This window comes from Lepidochelys olivacea, assembly GCF_965140295.1.
Source record: "Lepidochelys olivacea isolate rLepOli2 genome assembly, chromosome: 23".
Lineage (NCBI taxonomy): Eukaryota > Metazoa > Chordata > Testudines > Cheloniidae > Lepidochelys > Lepidochelys olivacea.
In genome coordinates, this window is record NC_140433.1 from 5,777,244 (window position 1) to 5,795,874 (window position 18,631).

At 55.1% G+C, this 18,631-nt stretch overlaps 1 long non-coding RNA gene across 1 annotated transcript; it reads left to right on the plus strand.

The window, feature by feature from the left end:
* The first annotated feature begins 7,464 nt into the window (after positions 1-7,464).
* On the plus strand, positions 7,465-12,350 carry LOC311511546. The gene is made up of 5 exons (XR_014709300.1): positions 7,465-7,655; positions 8,447-8,504; positions 9,229-9,262; positions 11,249-11,276; positions 12,278-12,350. It is a non-coding gene; the product is annotated as an uncharacterized lncRNA (long non-coding RNA).
* Positions 12,351-18,631: the final 6,281 nt, after the last annotated feature.

The window sequence follows — 18,631 nt, forward strand, 5'->3', positions numbered from 1 at the left end:
CCAAGTCACTTCCCTTCTCTGGGCAGGGGTGGGCCAAAGTCATCGATGATGCTCGTGTACATGGGGGAGGCTAAGGGTGGCATTAGAAGCAATGGGCAGTGGTCGCCTGGGATAGCTGGTTCCAGTCTCACTTGGGAAGCGGGGGGCGTGTCTGGCATGGCTGCCCCCCAGGCTGGAACAAGGAGAGCGTGGGCTCCCAAGGGGTGTCACAGGGAAAATGAGGGGCAAGAACTGGAGTGAGGGGTACGGGGGCCCTGCCCGTTGCTGCTGTCACCATGTGCCACATCCCAGAGCCCTGCAGGGTAACTCAGCCTCCAGCCATGCTCTCTCCCTGGGGGGCACTACCCTGTCTAACCCAGCACCCCAGGGGTTTGCAATGGCATGATTGCCAGGGGATCACGTGTCTCTGTCCAGTTACATGTGCAGCCGTGCCAGCCCCCTGGGGTGGGCGGGGAGCGAATACGCCCCTTAGCACCCAGCGGTGATGGGGGATCCTTCCCAGCCAGGTCAGCTGGGGTGTTGGTTTGGGGTTGCTGGCAGTGGGAATCCAGAGAAGGCAGCAGCCTCGGTGGGCGGCAAAAGCAGGGTCCTGCTCCCCCACCCTCCATTCCTGGAGGACGGGGGCTTCTGACTGGCAGCGGGGGGGAGGAGAGACACCCTCTTGGATGGCAGGCCCATTCCCTCCCGCCTTTGCTCATCCTCATGACTACAAACTCGATTGAGCCCCCTTCTGACCCCACCCACCATTGTTTTTCCATCCAGCATGCTGGGCGGTTCCATCAGCACCTCCCCTCCCCATCTGTGCTGTCTGTGAGCCATCCCCACCCTGCCCGGTGCCAGCGGGCGGCACCAATGCTCCCTTGCGCTTCGTTTGGGTGCTTATGTCAGACCTGCAAAACGGGGCGAGGGGGGAATCTCTGACCTGCTCCGCAGTCCCCTGGGGGCTGGCACCGCAGCTGGGCTCTCGATGCCACTGGTGGATTCCACTGCAGGGCAGAATGGAGCCCAGCTGGTGCTGTACCGCCCCCTGCAGGGCAGAAGGAGAAGAAGCCCACAATGAGGTCAGTAAAGTGGCCAGGGGGGACATGGGTTATAAAGTCACCAGGCCAACCTGTGACTGGAGGGACCCATGGGGCAGGAGTCGGTTTGGAGATGGAGGTGGGGTGCGGGTGGGTATTTGGAGGAGGACTGAGACTCAGGCACCGTCAGGCCAACAGGCCAGGGGCTGGATCCCCAAGCAGCAGAGGGCCACGGGCCAACGGTGCCGGCAGGTGAGTGAAAACAAGGCGCTTGAAGGGCTCCGTGGTGCCAAAGCACACACCCAGCTGCAGCCCCACGGGAGTGCAGCTGCTACTGGGGGGCAGCCCAGGCCAAGCAACGAGACCAGAATTTGCACTTAGACGCCATAAGGAGCCCCTGGGTTTTACAGATGGTGACATTGGAAGTGTACGGTTCCGTCCCAAAAGGCCGTGCTGGGCCAGAGGGCATTGGGGGGTTCTTGGCACCCCCCTTCAGCTATGAGCCTGGCACTCTGGTGGGAGCAAGAGACACGGACCCTGCTAAACAGAGTGACCCAGGCCTTCATCTGGGGTAAACTGACTCCAGGGGAGCTATGGCCTATTGACCCCAGCTGGGATCTGGCCCCATTGACACCAGCTGGGATCTGGCCCCATTGACTCCAATGGAGAGACGCCCATTGACACCAGCTGGGATCTGGCCCCATTGACTCCAAAGGAGAGACGCCCATTGACACCAGCTGGGATCTGGCCCCATTGACTCCAATGGAGAGACGCCCATTGACACCAGCTGGGATCTGACCCCCACTGACTCCAACAGTTAGGCTCAGCGGTGTCGGGTCGGCGCCTCCTCAGAGCGATCGGGAGAGACCCCTCCCGCCCTCTCCCTGCCCCGGAAATCAACGGGGCTAATGGGGCATTGGCCATGGTAGGATGGGCCCATTTGGGTGGGAAGGCGGCACTGCTGCCCACAGTACGGTCGCTGCACATGAACAAGGCCCAGGTGTTTGGGGGCTGCTTCCTCCCTGGCTGAATGAGACTGGGGTCACTCGCATCCTGCTGGTGGGGTGAGGGGCATGGAGGGCAGGAAGGCAGCCAGACCCAGGGGCTGAGCTAGTCCACTTGGAGAGCCAGGGGCCCAAGGGGGCTGGGAATGGACCTGGGAAAGTCCCTGGTGGCTTGGCTCTCACCTGGCTGGCTGCCTCCATGAAATGTGTTCACTGGGGCTCACCCCAAGATGCCCTGGGTGGCTGCCCACACCCCTGCCATGGGGAGCACTCTCCAGCGATTGCAGGGGTCCCCCCCAGGCCTTGGGGATGGATTGAGAGTCCTGGAGACTGAGTCCTCTGTGTGTCCCCCAGACACCCTCCTCTGCCCTAGGGCCCCCCCTTCCAGCGTGGTGGTGGGGAGCCCAGCCTGTGCGGGGGCTGTAGGGGATGGGGGCCTTCAGTGGCACACTGTAAAGTTGGTATCTGTGGTAGGGACCCCTGTCCCTGGGCTGAGAAACCCCCAAAATCGCTTTGTACATGGGGCACCAAGCGGCTGCCCCCCAGAACTCCTCACTGCCCCCTGCTCTTTATCCTCTGCCTCCCAAGGCCCACACCGCCTGTGTCCCCTCCCCTGCTCCCCCTCCAGGGAGAACCACCAGCCACAAGCTCCCTCTGGTTGCCCTATGACATCATGGGTGACATCACAAGGGAAGGAACCTTCAGAGGGGGTCCCTGGTCGCAGGGGGCGACCACGCAGAGGGGCTGGGCCAGGGAGGTGGCAGCCAGGTAATGAACTGTCTTGCAGGCCCCAGGGAGAGGTTTCATGGGAGCCCCATCCCCTGGGCTGTTCAGAACCAGGCTGGGCCCAGCCCTGGGGAATAGGCTAGCGGGGACAATCCTGCCCCTGGTGGGGACGGGCTAGGGGGGTGTCTCCATCTCTGCTGGGATCCTGCTCCAGGTGGGGATGGGCCCTGAGGGGGCATCTCCATCGCATTCACTGGGACGAGGCTAACAGGAAGGGCCCTTCCCTGGGACCCAAGCCATGTGGGTCAGGATGGCCCAATAGGTTGCCCCACTCTCGAAAGTCCCTTGTTCGATTGGTCTCAGACCGGGAGTCACTGATGGCTGCTGGTCTCGGTGACACGGACATCTGAACTGCAGGGAGCTGGCCCAAGACCCAATGTCCTGTCATAGGAGTGGCCAACTGGCCACCAGATTACAGTGGCTTGGGTCCCTCACGGGCTGGGGCCAAGCTGGTGGCCAAAGGGCAAAGAGCTCTGTCCCCATCCCCAGATCCAGCCGCTTCCCCATCCTGCAGGGTCGCTGCTTCCAGGGAGCAAAAAGCTCAGTGATTGACTGTAAAGAGACAACAAAGGGCCATAGCTGAGAGCAGCACCGGCCTCCCTCCTGGGCATGAATTCACATCACTGAATTATTACTGTATTGGGGTCAGCACTGGCTGGGAGGGGAACTCAGCCCCTAGTACCACACTGGGGGAATCACTGGAGAGCACCCCCACACTGCACAGCTCCCCTTTGTCCAACACCTGCTAAATCGGGTTACAGCAACCTGGGTTCTCCTTTGAGAACAGCCAGCCTACCCAAGCTCTACTTAGCTCGAGAACTTGGAGGTTGCCACTGCATCGTGTACTACTGAGGCAAACTCAGAGATGAATTTTTTCCTTGAGCTTCCAGCAGCTCCCTGCTGTGTCCTGGGACCTGCCCATTTGTTGAAGGATTAGGGGAGATGCTCACAGCAGAATAATTGTGGGGGTTCAGGGCTGATCTGACACCCCCCACCCCACTGTTCTCTGCACAGCACTCCAGCATGGCTGGGAGGGGCAGCAGCAGGATGGTCTCCTTGGAACGGCGCAATCAAGCCCTAGTGAGTATTCCCCGCTCCTGCTCTGGATCCACTGGTGTTCTCAGTTTCCCCTTCTAGTAATAATGGCTCAGACATGGCGGAGGAGGGAGTTATATGGGAACTTTTAACCCGGCTCCCCATACAGTCCTACTTACCTCTGTTCTCTCCCTCCCGGACGACCCTCCCCCAGATGGAGAAGATTAAATCCCTGCAAGTAGCCAACGCCAACCTGCGGTACATGGTGAGTGCTCCAGCCTTGTGGACACCTGGCCTCTGCCCCGGGAGCAGCCCAGGCTCCTCTCACCCTGCTGGAGGTAGGGTGGGTTTGGTGGGCTCTGGGCTGGCAGCTTTAATTCATATGCCTGAGTTGTAGCCCCAGAGTGCCAATGCCCAGACAGTTCTGTGGCTGATGCCCATGTTGGGGAAGGCCCCGTCAGAACCCCATGGCCTCCATGGCCAATGCCCAGGCTGAGGGTCAGACCTGGCAGAGCCCCCAGCTAATGCCCAGACGGGGGTCCACGCCCCCAGAGCCGGGTGCTCTTCAAGGCCGGTAGCAAACGCAGCAGCCGTTCCCCCTGTCGCTAAGCTGGCCTGTCTGCCCTTGTCCCTACAGAATTTGCGGCTGAAGGAGGAGAACGAAGGTGAGAGGATGCAGCCCGTCGGGGTCTCCTGGGCTTAGCTGAGGCCTCCAGGTTGGCATGATCAGTAGGTAATGGTCCTGTCTGGGGTTAGAGACGACGTTGGACTCTAACTAGGGCACCAGACCTCCCTCTGCCTTTGTCCTGAGCTCTCCAGCCCTGCTGTCCGCCAGCACCCACCTGAGGCAGAGACATCAGTGGCCGACCTGGGTTTGTGGGACTATTCTGGGGGCTACATAACCACAGCTCTGCCCTGGGTTTGGGTGACTGTCACCCACTGGTGAGTGGGTGTTGCAGGGCATGTGCTGTACTGGTTCACAGAGGCGAGGAGTCTGTTACACCTCCTGGCTTGAGACGCTTAGCTCAACTTGCAGCTGCTATGCATTTAGCTCTGGAAGTCCCTGGTTCAAGCCCTGGTATGATGGTAGCTATCATATTACTACTGAAGGGCCTGAATAACCTTAACTCTGCCCTGGGTTTGGGTTACTATTTCTGGGGCCTACACAACCTTAACTACAGTTAAGTCTATACATTTACAGTCTATAAGTATCTACACAGGGAACAAATATTTACTAATGGGCTCTTCAGTCTAGCAGAGAAAGGTCTAACACGATCTAATGGCTGGAAGTTGTAGTTAGACAGATTCAGCCTGGACATAAGGCGTCAGCGTTGAGCAGTGAGTGTGATTAATCGTTGGAACTATTTACCAAGGGTCGCGGTGGATTCTTCCTCACTGTTTAAATCAAGATTGGAGAGACAAGGTGTCACGGACTCACAGGTCGTGCCCACTCTTGGCCCCTGGGGGGAACCCCCTTCAGTGAGACAGCGCTTCTCAGGGGTCCACTCTCTCTCAGGGGTTAAGCCCCTCCACCTCCTGGAACCACACCTCTCGGAGCCTTAGCACGCCTGTCTCTCGCCGTGGGCCCCCTCAGGGAGTCCACTCGCTCTGGACCCCCAGGGCCTCCACTCCCAAAGGGAATAAAGTAACCCTGATCTCTAGACCGGAGCAACTCTCAGCCAGCATAAAACAGGAGGGTTTATTGAGCATTTGAACCCAGCACAGGAAACTCTCAGGGCCCTCAGGCCTGGCCTCTCTCAGCACAGCACATCCAAGTCTCCCCTGCATCCAGGGGGACTCTGGGCTCAGGAGAGAGAGCAGGCAGAGCCCACCTGGATGCAGGGGAGACTTGGATGTACTGTGCTGAGGGAGGCCAGGCCTTCAGTGAGACAGCCCTTCTCGGGGGTCCTCCTCCTGAGACCACATGGGGCCAAGAGTGGGCACGACCTGTGAGTCTGTGACACAAGGTGGGAGAGGTAATATCTGTTATTGGACCAGTACGGTTTCTCTAATACCATGGGACCAATATGGCTATAACAACTCTACATACATCAAGCTGGGATGTTTTTCTGAAAGATCTGCTCTAGGGATTATTTGAGGGGAAGTTCTCTGGCTGGGTTATCTAGGGGGTCAGACTAGATAATCACAATAGTCCCTTCTGGCCTTGGAATCAATGAATCTATGAACTCTGCCCTTGGGTTTGCATTCCTGTTTTGGGGGCCTCTTAACTCTGTCCCTAGATTACTGGCCCATCCCACAGTGGTCAATGGTAGCCGTTCCTTTGGCTCTGATGGGAGCCAAGCTGGGCGTCCAACTACCCATTAGAGGGTACCATTAGAGACCTGTACAGACTGTACCAGAGACCTGTACAGAGCAGCCTGGAATTCACAAGCTGGAGCAGATGGAAGCTTGGGATTTCCCTTCCACAGGAGATGCCGACGTTTCAAAATTTGAAAACAAACATTTTTGAAATGTCCCATTGTGTGAAATTTAAAAAAATAAAATCACGTCAGGCATGCCGACGTGCTCCTTTTGAATAAAATCAAAAGGTTTTGTTCTGATTTTGACCTTTAAAAAAATCCATCATGTCAAATAGCTCTAAAAAATGGAACGGAAACGGTTCTGAAAGGCCCTTGTGGCAACGGGACGAGGTTCGCCTCTTCCTCTCGACAGTTCTTGTTTTATATTGCAGTATGTTGGTAATTCACAGCTACTATAAAATCAAATCAATCCAGAAACGAGGACACGGACAGTCCCGCTGCTATAAGGACCTTGTCAGAACTTGGCCTTTCCATTTTCTTCTGAAATGAAAGTCTGCCACAATCCCGAGGAAAGGTCTGAGGTCAGAGAGCATTTTCTGACAGACAAATGCTCAGCTGGAAATTTTTTGTAGATTCCTAGATTCTAAGGCCAGAAGGATAGTTGTGATCATCTAGCCCAGTGGCACTCAACCTTTCCAGGCGACTCTCCCCCTTTCAGGAGTCTGGTTTCTCTTGCATACCCCACGTTTCACCTGACTTAACAACGACTTGCTGACAAAATCAGACCTAAAAATACAAAAGTGTCTCAGCCACACGAGTACTGAATAATTGCTGACTTTCTCATTTTCCCCATCTAATTCTAAAAGAAATCGATTGGAATATAAATCTGGTACTTACATTTCAGTTTGTAGTACACAGAGCAGTAGAAACCAGTCACTGTATGAAACTGTAGCTTGCACTGACTTCACTAGCGCTATTTAGGTAGCCTGTTGTAAAACGAGGCAAATATCTAGATAAGTTGATGCACCTGCGTACCCCCATGGGGACGTGTACCCTGGGTGGAGAACCACTGATTTCATCTGAACTCCTGGATAACAAAGGCCAGAGACGTGCCCTGCAATAATTCCAACAGCAGGGTTTTTAGAAAAAGATCCAATCCTGGTTTTAAAATGGTCAGTGCTGGGGAACCCAGCACGCTTCTCTGTAAATTTTTCGGGGTGGATTCTCCAGTGCTGGCCCTGTTTAAATCAAGCTGGGATGTGTTTCTAACAAATCTGCTCCGGGAATTATTGTTGGGGGCAGGAGCGGGGGGGGGGGGGGGTGATGATCAGTGCTCCCATCTGGCCTTGGAATCTATGAACAAAACCTATGTTGGCCACTAGACCCTGCTCCTGGCTGGAGACTAACCCGCTCCTGGGTCTTGGCCATGTGACCAGCGCTGGGGGTGCTGAATGCAGCTGGCTCTGTACGATACCACACATGTTGGTAACAGCTTCACTCTTTCATCCCCCTGCCCCAGTCTTCAAGTCAACAGAGGAAATCCTTCTCAGGTACGTGACCATCCCGTCCCTCCCTGATCCCTGGGCCAGATCCCCCCAGGTTCACCCATTTACCCCCAGATCTGGTCCCCGATTTTAAAAGGGGCTGAACATTACAGAGATGATTGTGGGGGGGAGGGGGAATCATGGCCAGTCTGTGGCCACCTAGTGGCCAGAGCTCTGGACTGTGACTCAAAGGGACTTGGCTCTGCCTCTGGCCTCCTGGACAGCCTTGGACAAGTCATGTCCCCACTCTGTGCCTCAGTTTCTCCCTCTGCAAAATGGGGACAATGACACTGCCCTCCTTTGGAAAGCCTTATATGGGAGCTAGGGATTGTCATTATTTAAGGTCCAGATGGCAGTAGAATAAATATGATACCAAGGGGCCAATTCAGTGTGTCCCAGAGATGTGACTGGTCTAAGGGTTAGAGCAGAGGGGGCTGGCAGTCAGGACTATCTAGCTATTAAAAGAGGTGACAGGCATCTAACCTTGATGGAAGCTGAGTGAGGAGTGTCACAACTCCCTGGGCATCATCTCAAGGGAAGAATGGGGGGGTAGCAGAAAGCGCCCTCGCCCTCAGGCATAGAGCTTTCCAGCTACAAAATCCCATACACTGGGGGCCTGCACTGACAGTAAGGGGAGAGCGCCCCCTGCTGAGCCCCGCTCCCTGCAGCACAGCGCCCCCTACAGCAGTGCCAGGGTCAGCATTGGCGGTGTGGGGTGGCCCCAGGCGCCAGCATGCAGCGCCCCTCGCATGGGGAGCAGGAGGGACGTGATCGTGGACGTTTGCACTGAATTCCAGGGACAACGACAAGATCAAGCAGAAGATCATCCAGCTGACGGAGCTTCAGGAGAGCCTGGTGAGCGGGGCTCTGTGGGCTGGCGTAGGGTCTGCCCCTGGGCTCAGCCCGTGTGGGAGGATACATGGCCCTGGCACCGCCTGGCATCCTACCAGCTCCACACACCAATCCACCCCACCCTGTTACCCCAACCCTCCAGGCCTGATCCTACCATGGGTTATGGGCAGCCCCATTCTGGCCCTAACACACCATCCCCTCACCCTCAGGTGAGCCCTGGGCTCATCTGCTGTGTGCATGCCCCTTTAAATGCCCCTGCCCTGCCTAAATGCCCCTCCTTGCACCCTGTGATTCCTGCTCTAGGACCCTCTATGTAGCACCTCTGCACCCTGCAGAGACACCAACCCATCAAGAGCCAGGATGAGAGCTCGCACCAGACGGCCTGGGGGCATTTACTGAGATACTGGGGCTGTTTCCCAGCTCCCCCATCCTGTTCCTGGCTTAGGGGGTAAAGTGACTTTGACCTCCCTGTACTCTGGGCCCTGCCCCCAGTGTCACTTAGAGCAGCCCTCAGGCTGCACTAAATCATGCTCTGCTCCCGATGGGCCCTGGGAGGCAGAGAATAGCCGCAGTGCAATGAAGTGTGTTGCCACAGGGGGGCGCTCTGCTCTCCACGCCCCATTGTCCTGGGATGTGCTGGAGGGGCAGAGAACTCGGGTGGATAAAGACGCTTAAAGCCAACCTGTGGGTTTGGTTAAGGACAGCAGCTCTCTTTCTCCTCTTCCAGCAAGACGACATTTACATCCTGGAAGAGCAGCTGTGTAAGTACCCGACGCGGGGGCCAAACCCCCTTCTACTGGAACTCAGATGAGCACTGAAGCCAAGGGGACTAGGCCCATTCACACCAGCTGAGGACCTGGCATATCAGCGCCTACCAGAGTGAACTGGGGAGGCGGGAGCAAAGGGTTGGATTTTATGCACCCTTTCCAGGAGTCAGAGGCCTTTCAGTTTGCTTAGTCCGACCCGACGATGTTTTGTGGGGCAGGCTGGGTATTTGGTGGGGGTCAAAATCCAATTTTCACAGGTCCAGTAGGAGTCAGAGTCTGAAATTAACTTATTAACAGGAGTAGGATGACTTGCCTCATTGTGCCAGGCGCTGCCCAGACACACAGTGACCAAGATCAGGGCCCCGTCAGGCCAGGCGCTGCCCAGACACACAGTGACCGAGATCAGGGTCCCGTTGCGCCAGGCGCTGCCGAGACACACGCTGACCGAGATCAGAGCCCTGTCATGCCAGGTGACACACAGACACACAGTAACTGAGATCAGTGGCTCACTGTTCCGGGCACTGAAGAGACACATAGTAACGAGCTCAGGATCTCTCTGTGTCGGGCGCTGCCCAGATACATGAGCCTGTTTTATATACAGATTTTGTGCATGGGTTAGGGATGTGATTTGTTTTTTTAACCCATCTTGCTACACTGATACAACCCCTGTTAGAGACCCAGCAAGGCTTGGCCTACACTTCACATTGAGAGCTACAGAGCTCAGGGGGTGTGAAAAATGCACCCCCCTGAACGCCGTAGCTCTGCTGACCGAACCCCCAGTGTAGACACAGCTCAGTCCATGGGAGAATGCTTCCATCGCCCTAGAGACGGTCTCTCCAGGAGGTGGAGTTCCTACAGCATCAGAGCTGGGCCATTCCCACCTGCAGTGTAGACAAACCCTTACGCTGGTAGAAAGGTTCCTTATCCCCAGATCCCTGATTCCCCCTTCCCGTATGGAGATAGCTGTCCCGGGAGAAGAATGTTTCTACCAGTATAACTAGGGAGTTTGTACTCCTTTACGTACAGCCAGTGAGTTAAAGCCATGTGACTTCAGTGTGTGGACAAGGTGACAGTGATAGCCAGGCCCTGCCCCAAAGAGCTTGCAGTCTGAATAGACAGAGGGTGGGGTGGGGAAACTGAGGCACAGAGCATGGCTGTGCTTTCCCCAAGGTCTGGGGCAGAGCTGGGAGTCGAAGCCAGCTCTCCCGAGTTGCGTTGCAGTGCAGTGACTGATCCAAGACTTGGATGCTGCCCACCACAGTCTATTTGACATCGATACTGGCCCCTCCAAGGGCAGGCAACGGGCCCCTCACTCAGGCGTTGGGCATTCCCCCTTGCGAGGGGGCCCACGGACTCCAGGGCCGAGCTCGGCGGCCTGAACCCCTGAGGCTGTGATGCTGGGGCTGCCGGCACCAGAGAGCCGCGGACGTGATCTCAGGCCGAAACGTTGCCGTTGGAATTGGAAAGCTCCAGCAACGTTTCCGGTCGGTTTTCGAGGCCCTAAAACCTTGGGGGTTGGTTTGGTTTCTTTTCATTCCAGGGCTCGCTCGCCCTGCCAGCATCTCTGTAAATATCATGGGGACCTTCAAGGAAAGGGGGACCATGGCGTACGCGTCACTGCTGCTCGCACGTGAAGGGTTCCCCGGCCGCAGAACCTGGAGGCGGAACAGAAAAGGCCAGAGCATGGCCCTGATTTCGCTAAGCCGCGGGGGCAGATCCGGAGCTGGGGTAAATCTGCACCGCGCTATTGGCTCCTGTAGAGCGGCGTCAGAGCACACCAGCTGGGGATCTGCCCATGGTGACGTTGCAGGGCACCCGGGGAGATTGGCAGAGTGGGACAGGCAGGGGGACAAACTGGGATATAGACGGGATTGGGGGTTCTAGGATAGGGGGCAGGGGCAGAGGGCGGGTAAAGGAGATGAACGGCGCCAAGATCCCTGCAGCCAGCTGACCCCTGCTGTCCTGTGTGTCCTCTTCCAGGTGCCTGCACTTGCCGTGAAGGAAAAAGGTTTGAACTCCCCATTAAACTCTCCCCCCAGCAGCACTGAGCCGGCAGCAGCCCTGCTCCCCTCTATTTCTGTCCCCACAGCCCGCCTCCTCCCAGTCCAGCTCCACACTGCCCTGGCATCCCCGTGCGCTGCCTCCTAGGGGTGGGAGGCTGGGAGCGCAGTCCGGAGGCCCCCAAGGAGCAGTCCTACCTGCACTAGCAACAGATGAGAGACTCGGAGCTGGAGTTTCCAGACCAGTGCTGAGGGCTACGAGCCGGAAGGCATCTCCCCTGGCTCAAACCCACCAGATCCAATTAGCATCAAACTCCCCCCTGAATCCTCTGCCCTCAGGAGCCCTCGCAATGCGCTCTGCAGGCTGGCAGGAGAGTCTCCCCCAAAGGCGTGGTGGCCACTCTTGGCTTTATAGGGTCAACCATCTGGGGCTCCCTAATTAACCTTCTCTGTGAGGGAGACGTGGGGATGGCTTGCCCACCACAGAAATGCAACCACCTCTGGGGTGGGGCCCAGCAGCTGTTTAACAGCGACACAGTGCTTTAGGACAGGAAGTGCAGAAGCCTGTGTCCAAGTGGAACTTCAAGAGGGTGGATGTGGATGCACCCAAAGAGAGAGCTGGCCGCAGTAGGGAGAACCTATGTTTGATAAGGCAGATTCGCAGCTGGTGTAAATTGGGGTAGCAGCATTATCATCTGGAGCTCGGGCTCTATGCCACACTGGGGTACACTGACTGTGAGGGGAGAGCGCCCCCTACTGAGCCCACACCCTGCTCCCTGCAGCACAGCGCCCCCTAGTGTCACACTGGGGCATTGGGGCCTGCACTGGCCGTGAGGGGAGAGTGCCCTCGACTGTCCCTTTTGGATACTGAATCACAGCTTGGGAATGGGACATACTTTACTAGCCTACGAGCCCCACCGGCTGCCGCAGCAGAATGGGGATGTCTCCAGCCAACTCCTGACCCTTGTCCCCTTCTCCCTATGCCCTTCCCACCCATGTCTCTCTGCAGAGAAGAAAATATAGAGCCTTTCCACACATGAGGGGCGAGCCACCTGCCGGGGGAGCCGGGAGCCACACCCCCTCCGCGATGGACAAAGCCAGCGGGAGCGCTGGCCCGGAATAAACTCCCCTCCCGTCTGCCAACGGTTGCGATGTGCAGGCCGTGTTTTGTGGGGTGGCTGGTTACGGGGCGCCCTGGCGTCTCTGGGGCCGTTTCTCAGACCCCTCCGGCAGCATCAACGGGGCAGGAACGGCTCCTGGAGGATTGTCCAGTCATGGATTTACGGGGGCTGCCCTACGCCTTGGTCCCTTTGGGGCTGGTCTATGCTTAAAACATACCCAGGCCTGGCTCTGCCAGCCAGATATTGCTTTCAAGGCCCCGTTGTTCAGGGAGAGGGGGTTCCTCCGCTGGCAGACAAACTCCTTTTACCCTGGGGGGCTAGCCAAGCACAGGTGCTGGCATGCAGCCATCGTCTCTGGCTCTGGGGTGCGTCTGCCCAGCAGCCAGGAGGGAGAATCCCCAGACGTCTCCTAGGGCTGGAAATGGCACCTCGAGCTCCAGCCTAGATGCACCCAGTGTGGCTGGGAGCCCAGTGCTCAGCACCTCAGCCCTGTGGTCCCCAGCCACACTGGGTTCACCCAGTCAGGCTGCGGGGGCTTTCCGGTCTTTATGCATTAACGGCCCTCTCCGTCCTGGGCTTTTCTGTTGGATCTTCCAGGGGGCCGTCCTTCATGGGTGCTGATCCAGCCAGTTCCAGCTCAAATATCTCGTCTCAGCCCGTTCGGCTTCCCTGGCCCTGCCTCTCCCCTAGGAGAATGAATCAGGGCATGGCTGGAGCACACTGTCCTGTGGCTATTCACTGTCCCCCAGGGTCCATAGGAGGCAGAGCATGAATTAAAGCAGCCCCAAGGCCACGCTAACTGTCACCAGGCAAGGCCAAGCATACAGGCCCAGCAAAGGGGGCTCTGAAACCGGAGCAAAGCCATTCCGCTCAGTGGAGTCAGCCCAGGTCACAGCAGCAGAAACGGAGCAGAAATCTGGCTTTACCCACTGGAAATGCAGCCACCTCTGGGGTGAGGCAGGGGCGGCCAAGCAGTGCACAAGTTCAAGCCGTTCAGCAAGTGCCACCTTTGGCACCTTTGATGACTGGAGATGAGACGGGCCAGGGCTGCTGAGCCAACACTCGTGTCCCTCCTCTGGCCAATAGGACGCCCTGGTCTGCATTAGCCATGCCCTTCCCCCCACCCCAAAGAGGAAGTGAGACAGGGCAGGGGGCCATATGCTCAGGAGCGGATTTACCATGAAACAAACCGTGCGGTGGCCCGGGGCGCCCAAAATGCAGGACAAATCTCATCTGACAACCTGTCCCCGAGTCCCGGGTGGTGGTGCAGCAGGGCTCAGGCAGGCTGCCTGCACGCCGTGGCCGGTGGCCCCACACCGCTCCCGGAAGCGGCCGGCTGCTGGCACGTCCCTGGTGGGGGGAAGTGGCTCCGTGTGCTGCCCGCTGCCCACCTGCCCCCAAGGGGCGCGCAGAGACATGCCAGCAGCAGGGCTAAGGTGGCTCCCTGCCCGCTCTGCCTCCCTCCCACCGCGCTGCACCGCTCCCGGAAGCGGCCGGCATGTCCCTGCGGCCCCCTGGCGAGGGGTGGGGGTGTCTCTGCGCACTGCCCCCGCCCCGGGCGCCAACTCCGCAGGCTCCCGCTGGCCGGGAACACCCACCTAGGAGCCGCTGCCAGAGGGCTGTGCCGGTCGCTTTGGGAGCCACGCCGCCCGAAGTAAGTGTCGCCCCCCTGCCCCCGTCCCGCACCCCAACCCCCTGCCCCAGCCCAGAGCCCGCCCCCCTCACCCTCTCCTGCACCCCAACCCCTGCCCCAATCAAGGTACCTCACTTTATTTTCATTTACTTCCCATGACTTGTCTTATAATATAAGAGAAGGATAAAGAAAAAAAGGATGAAAAACAGGGGTGGGGGGAGACAAGAGAGAATGTTCTTTTTCTTGGCTGGGTCCTGGGGGGGGGGCCTCGAAAATGAAGGCCCTAAATCCAGCACTGTATGTGCTCCTCCCCGAGAGGGGCTGGAGCACATGGCCCTCTCTTTCCGCGCCCCCCGCAGAGCCCACCGGCACCAGGGCATTAAATCGGATCCCCTGCTGGCTCACTATCGAATGCCTGTGTCTGGCTCTGAAGCTTCCACACCCATCGGGGTGTCTGGGGGGTAGCCTGTGGGTGAAACGAGTTTGTGAGTTCTCAGCCCAGCTCCCGACTGGACATTAGCTGGCCCCTTCACTGGCAGCCTCAGCACAGCCCACCCCTTGCCCCCCCTCCCCCCCAGCATGGGGGTGAGGCATATAGCAGTGTCGGGGTGAGCAGGGAGATAGCCTTACAGGTTCCCGAGGGATTTCCTACTATCCTCCTGGGTCTCAGTCACCCCCTTTCCTGCCCCCCCATTCCCCACCAGGGCCAAATCCTGCTCTCAGTAATGTTGGCATAAATCTGGAATCACTCTGGATTTACACCAATGGGCTCAGATCAGAATGTGGTCCCATCCCCAAAGTGGAGACGCTTCGGATCTACGCTAGCATTACCACCTTTGAAATGCAAAAAAAAGGTACCCCCCCCACAAGGCCAGCCTGCCACAACCTCAAACCCCAACCACAAGGCAACTCCGCAACCCATCCCCCTTCAACAGCCACTTATAGTTAAGGGTAAGATTTTGTCATGGATATTTTTAGTAAAAGTCAGGGACAGGTCACAGGTAATAAACAAAAATGCAGGGAAGCTGTGACCTGTCTGTGACTTTTACTAAAAATATCCATGACAAAATATTAGGAAAGTGGCTGGGCAGATACCAGGTGGCTGGGAGCTCCAGGGCCACCAGCCTGACCTGTGGCTGGAAGCTGCAGGGTTCCATTGCCCCCCCATGGCAGCTGTTAAACAATAGAATACCATTTAGTCAAAGATTTTTGGATGTTTTCTACATTTTCAAATGTATTGATTTCAGTTACAACACAGAATACAAAGTGTACAGTGCTCACTTGATATTATTTTTTTATTACAAATATCTGCACTGTAAAAAACATAAGAAATAGTATTTTTCAATTCACGTCATACAAGTCCTGTCATGCAATCTCTTTATCATGACAGTTGAACTGACAAATGTGGAATTATGTAAAAAAAATAACTGCATTCGAAAATAAAACAGTGTCAAACTTTAGAGCCCACAAGTCCACTCAGTCCTACTTCTTGTTCAGCTAGTCGCTCAGACAAACAAGTTTGTTTACATTTACGGGAGATAATGCTGCCCTCTTCTTGTTTACAATGTCACCTGGAAGTGAGAACAGGTGTTCTCATGGCACTGTTGTAGCCAGCACATAAAGATATTTATGTGCCAGATGTACTAAAGATTCATATGTCCCTTCATTCTTCATCCACCATCCCAGAGGACATGCGTCCATGCTGATGATGGGTTCTGCTCGATAACGATCCAAAGCAGAGCTGACCGACGCCTGCTCATTTTCATCATCTGAGTCAGATGCCACCAGCAGAAGGTTGATTTTCTTTTTTGGTGGTTCGGGTTCTGTAGTTTCCGCATTGGAGTGTTGCTTTTTTAAGACGTCTGAAAGCACGCTCCACACCTTGTCCCTCTCAGATTTTGGAAGGCACTTCAGATTCTTAAACCTTGGGTCAAGTGCTGTATATTAGAAATCTCACATTGGTACTTTCTTTGCGTTTTGTCAAATCTGCAGTGACAGTATTCTTCAAACGAACATTGTGTTGAGGCATCATCCAAGACTGCTATAATATGAAATATATGACAGAATGCGGGTAAAACAGAGCAGGGGACATACAATTCTCTCCCAAGGAGTTCAGTCACAAATTTAATTAATGCATTATTTTTTATCGAGTGTCATCAGCATGGAAGCATGTCCTCTGGAATTGTGGCCGAAGCATGAAGGGCATACAAATTTTTAGTGTATCTGGCATGTAAATACCTTGCAACGCCGGCTACAAAAGTGCCACGCGAACGCCTGTTCTCACTTTCAGGTGACATTGTAATGAAGAAGCAGGCAGCATTATCTTCCATAAACATAAATAAACTTGTTTGTCTTAGCAATTGACTGAACAACAAGTAGGACTGAGTAGACTTGTAGGCTCTAAAGATTTACATTGTTTTGTTTTTGAGTGCAGTTATGTAACAAAAAAAATCTGCATTTGTAAATTGCACTGTCACGATACAGAGATTGCACTTCAGTACTTGTATGAGGTGAACTGAAAAATACTATTTTGTTTATAATTTTTACAGTGCAAATATTTGTAATCAAAATAATAATATAACGTGAGCACTGGACACTTTGTGTTCCGTGTTGTAATTGAAATCAATATATTTGAAAATGTAGACAAACATCCAAAAATATTTAATACATTTCAATTGGTATTCTGTTGTTTAACAGTGCGATTAAAACTGTGATTAATTGCGATTAAATTTTTTAATCGCAATTAATTTTTCGAGTTAATCACCTGAGTTAACTGCGATTAATCACCAGTCCTATTTGGAATTTTATACATAAAGAAAACGCATTGAGTCCATCTCTTGAATTTGTATTTGCCCTTTGATTTTGTAGTTTCCAGCAGTGTCTTATTTTGAACGGCAACGTCTTAGCATCTTTAGCTGGACACAGCAACTGTTAAGATTAGCTAATCCCCTTGTCTTGGGATAATAATGCAAATCTTTAGACCCACGTTAAAAAAAAACAACGCTGCAGATCAAATTATTTTTTCTGGCAACTGGCAAATCCATAAAAAACCCAACCAGACCAGTCAAATATTGGCCAGGTGGTAACCCTAAACAGACACTTGTGCCCATGTTTCAATTACTTAGGAAGGAAAAATCAAATGCATAGCCACCAAATGGGGACTAACTGGCTAGGCGATCGTACTGCTGTAAAGGGTCCTGGGGGGTTCTAGCAGATCATAAATTGAACGAATCAACCATGTGAAGCAGTGGCTAACAAGGCTGAGCATCATTCTGGGTGTATTCACAGGAGTGTGGTATTGTCAGGCCCGGGAGATAATTGTCCCGCTCTACTCGCCACTGGTGAGGCCTCAGCGGGGGCGCTGGGTCCAAATCTGGGCGCCGCCCTTCATGTGGATGAATTGGAGAGAGAGCAACACAAATGATCCAAGAGAAAACCTGAGCAGTGAGGAAAGGTTGAAAACTTGAGAAAAGAAGCCGGGGGGGGGGGGGGGCTGAGAACAGTCATCAAATACGTTCAGGGCGGCTACAAAGAGGACGGAGATTGATTCTTCTCCATGTCCACTGCAGGTAGGACAAGAGGCGATGGGCTTACTCTGCAGCAAGGAAGAGTGAAGCTGGCTCTGAGGACACACTTTAGAAGGGGAGTTCAGCTCTGGAACGGGAGGCGGGGTGGATCCCCGTCACTGCAGGTTTTTAAGACCAGGCTGGACAGACCCCTGTCAGGGCTGGTCTAGGTGGGCTTGGTTTGGCCTCGGTGCAGGGGGCTGGACGAGGTGACCTCTCAAGCTCCTTTCCAGCCCCAGATTTCTATGATCCTGTGAGATCCGACTCATCAGGGTTTGCTGAGAGTCGGCCACTGGGCAAAGGCCAAATCTGGCCCCTTGATGCTGGGTCCGGGGCTGGGGTCAGGGCCAGGTGACTTGCTTTGAAAGCAGCTGGCCAGGAAACGGAGCCATCTAACAAAGTAACAACCATCACTGGTGGAGCACCCTAGTGGCCAGTCACTGGCATCATCAGATCCAAAGTCCTTGCTAGCCGGCCCTGGCTGTGGTGTCCACCTGGGGCTCTGAAGGCCCCCTCCTGGGCTCAGACCGGTTTGCAGTGTGACTCCTGGGGGACCACCTGGCCGCTAAAGTGAGGAACACCAGCTTTGCAAAGGGGCTTCTTAACCCCTTCCTTCCTGGCCCCGAGACAGCACAACCCTGTTGTCCCATCAGCCTTGATAGCCCCTTGATGGCGTGATATCAGCTTCCCAGAGGGTCCAGTCCCCCGGAGGGCTGTGATTCCTAAAGCAAACAGGAATTCCCAACTGGACCCAGATCCATTCCCCAAACTGCCCCATCTCTTCCCCCTCTGAACAGGGTCAGCTGAGGGATACCCCAGAAGATCCTAACACCTCTTTCAAACGTCATACCATACACCCCAACCAGCTGACCACATCCATCAGTCATTACAGAGAGGTTCCTTCCTATCTCGGGTGCTTATCTGGCCATCACCATAGTATTTGGGCAGCTCACAATCTGTAAGACTCTAAGGTACTTAGCCACACATACCCTCTGTGAGACAAGGCCATTATCCCCATCATATTGATGGGGAAACTGAGGCAC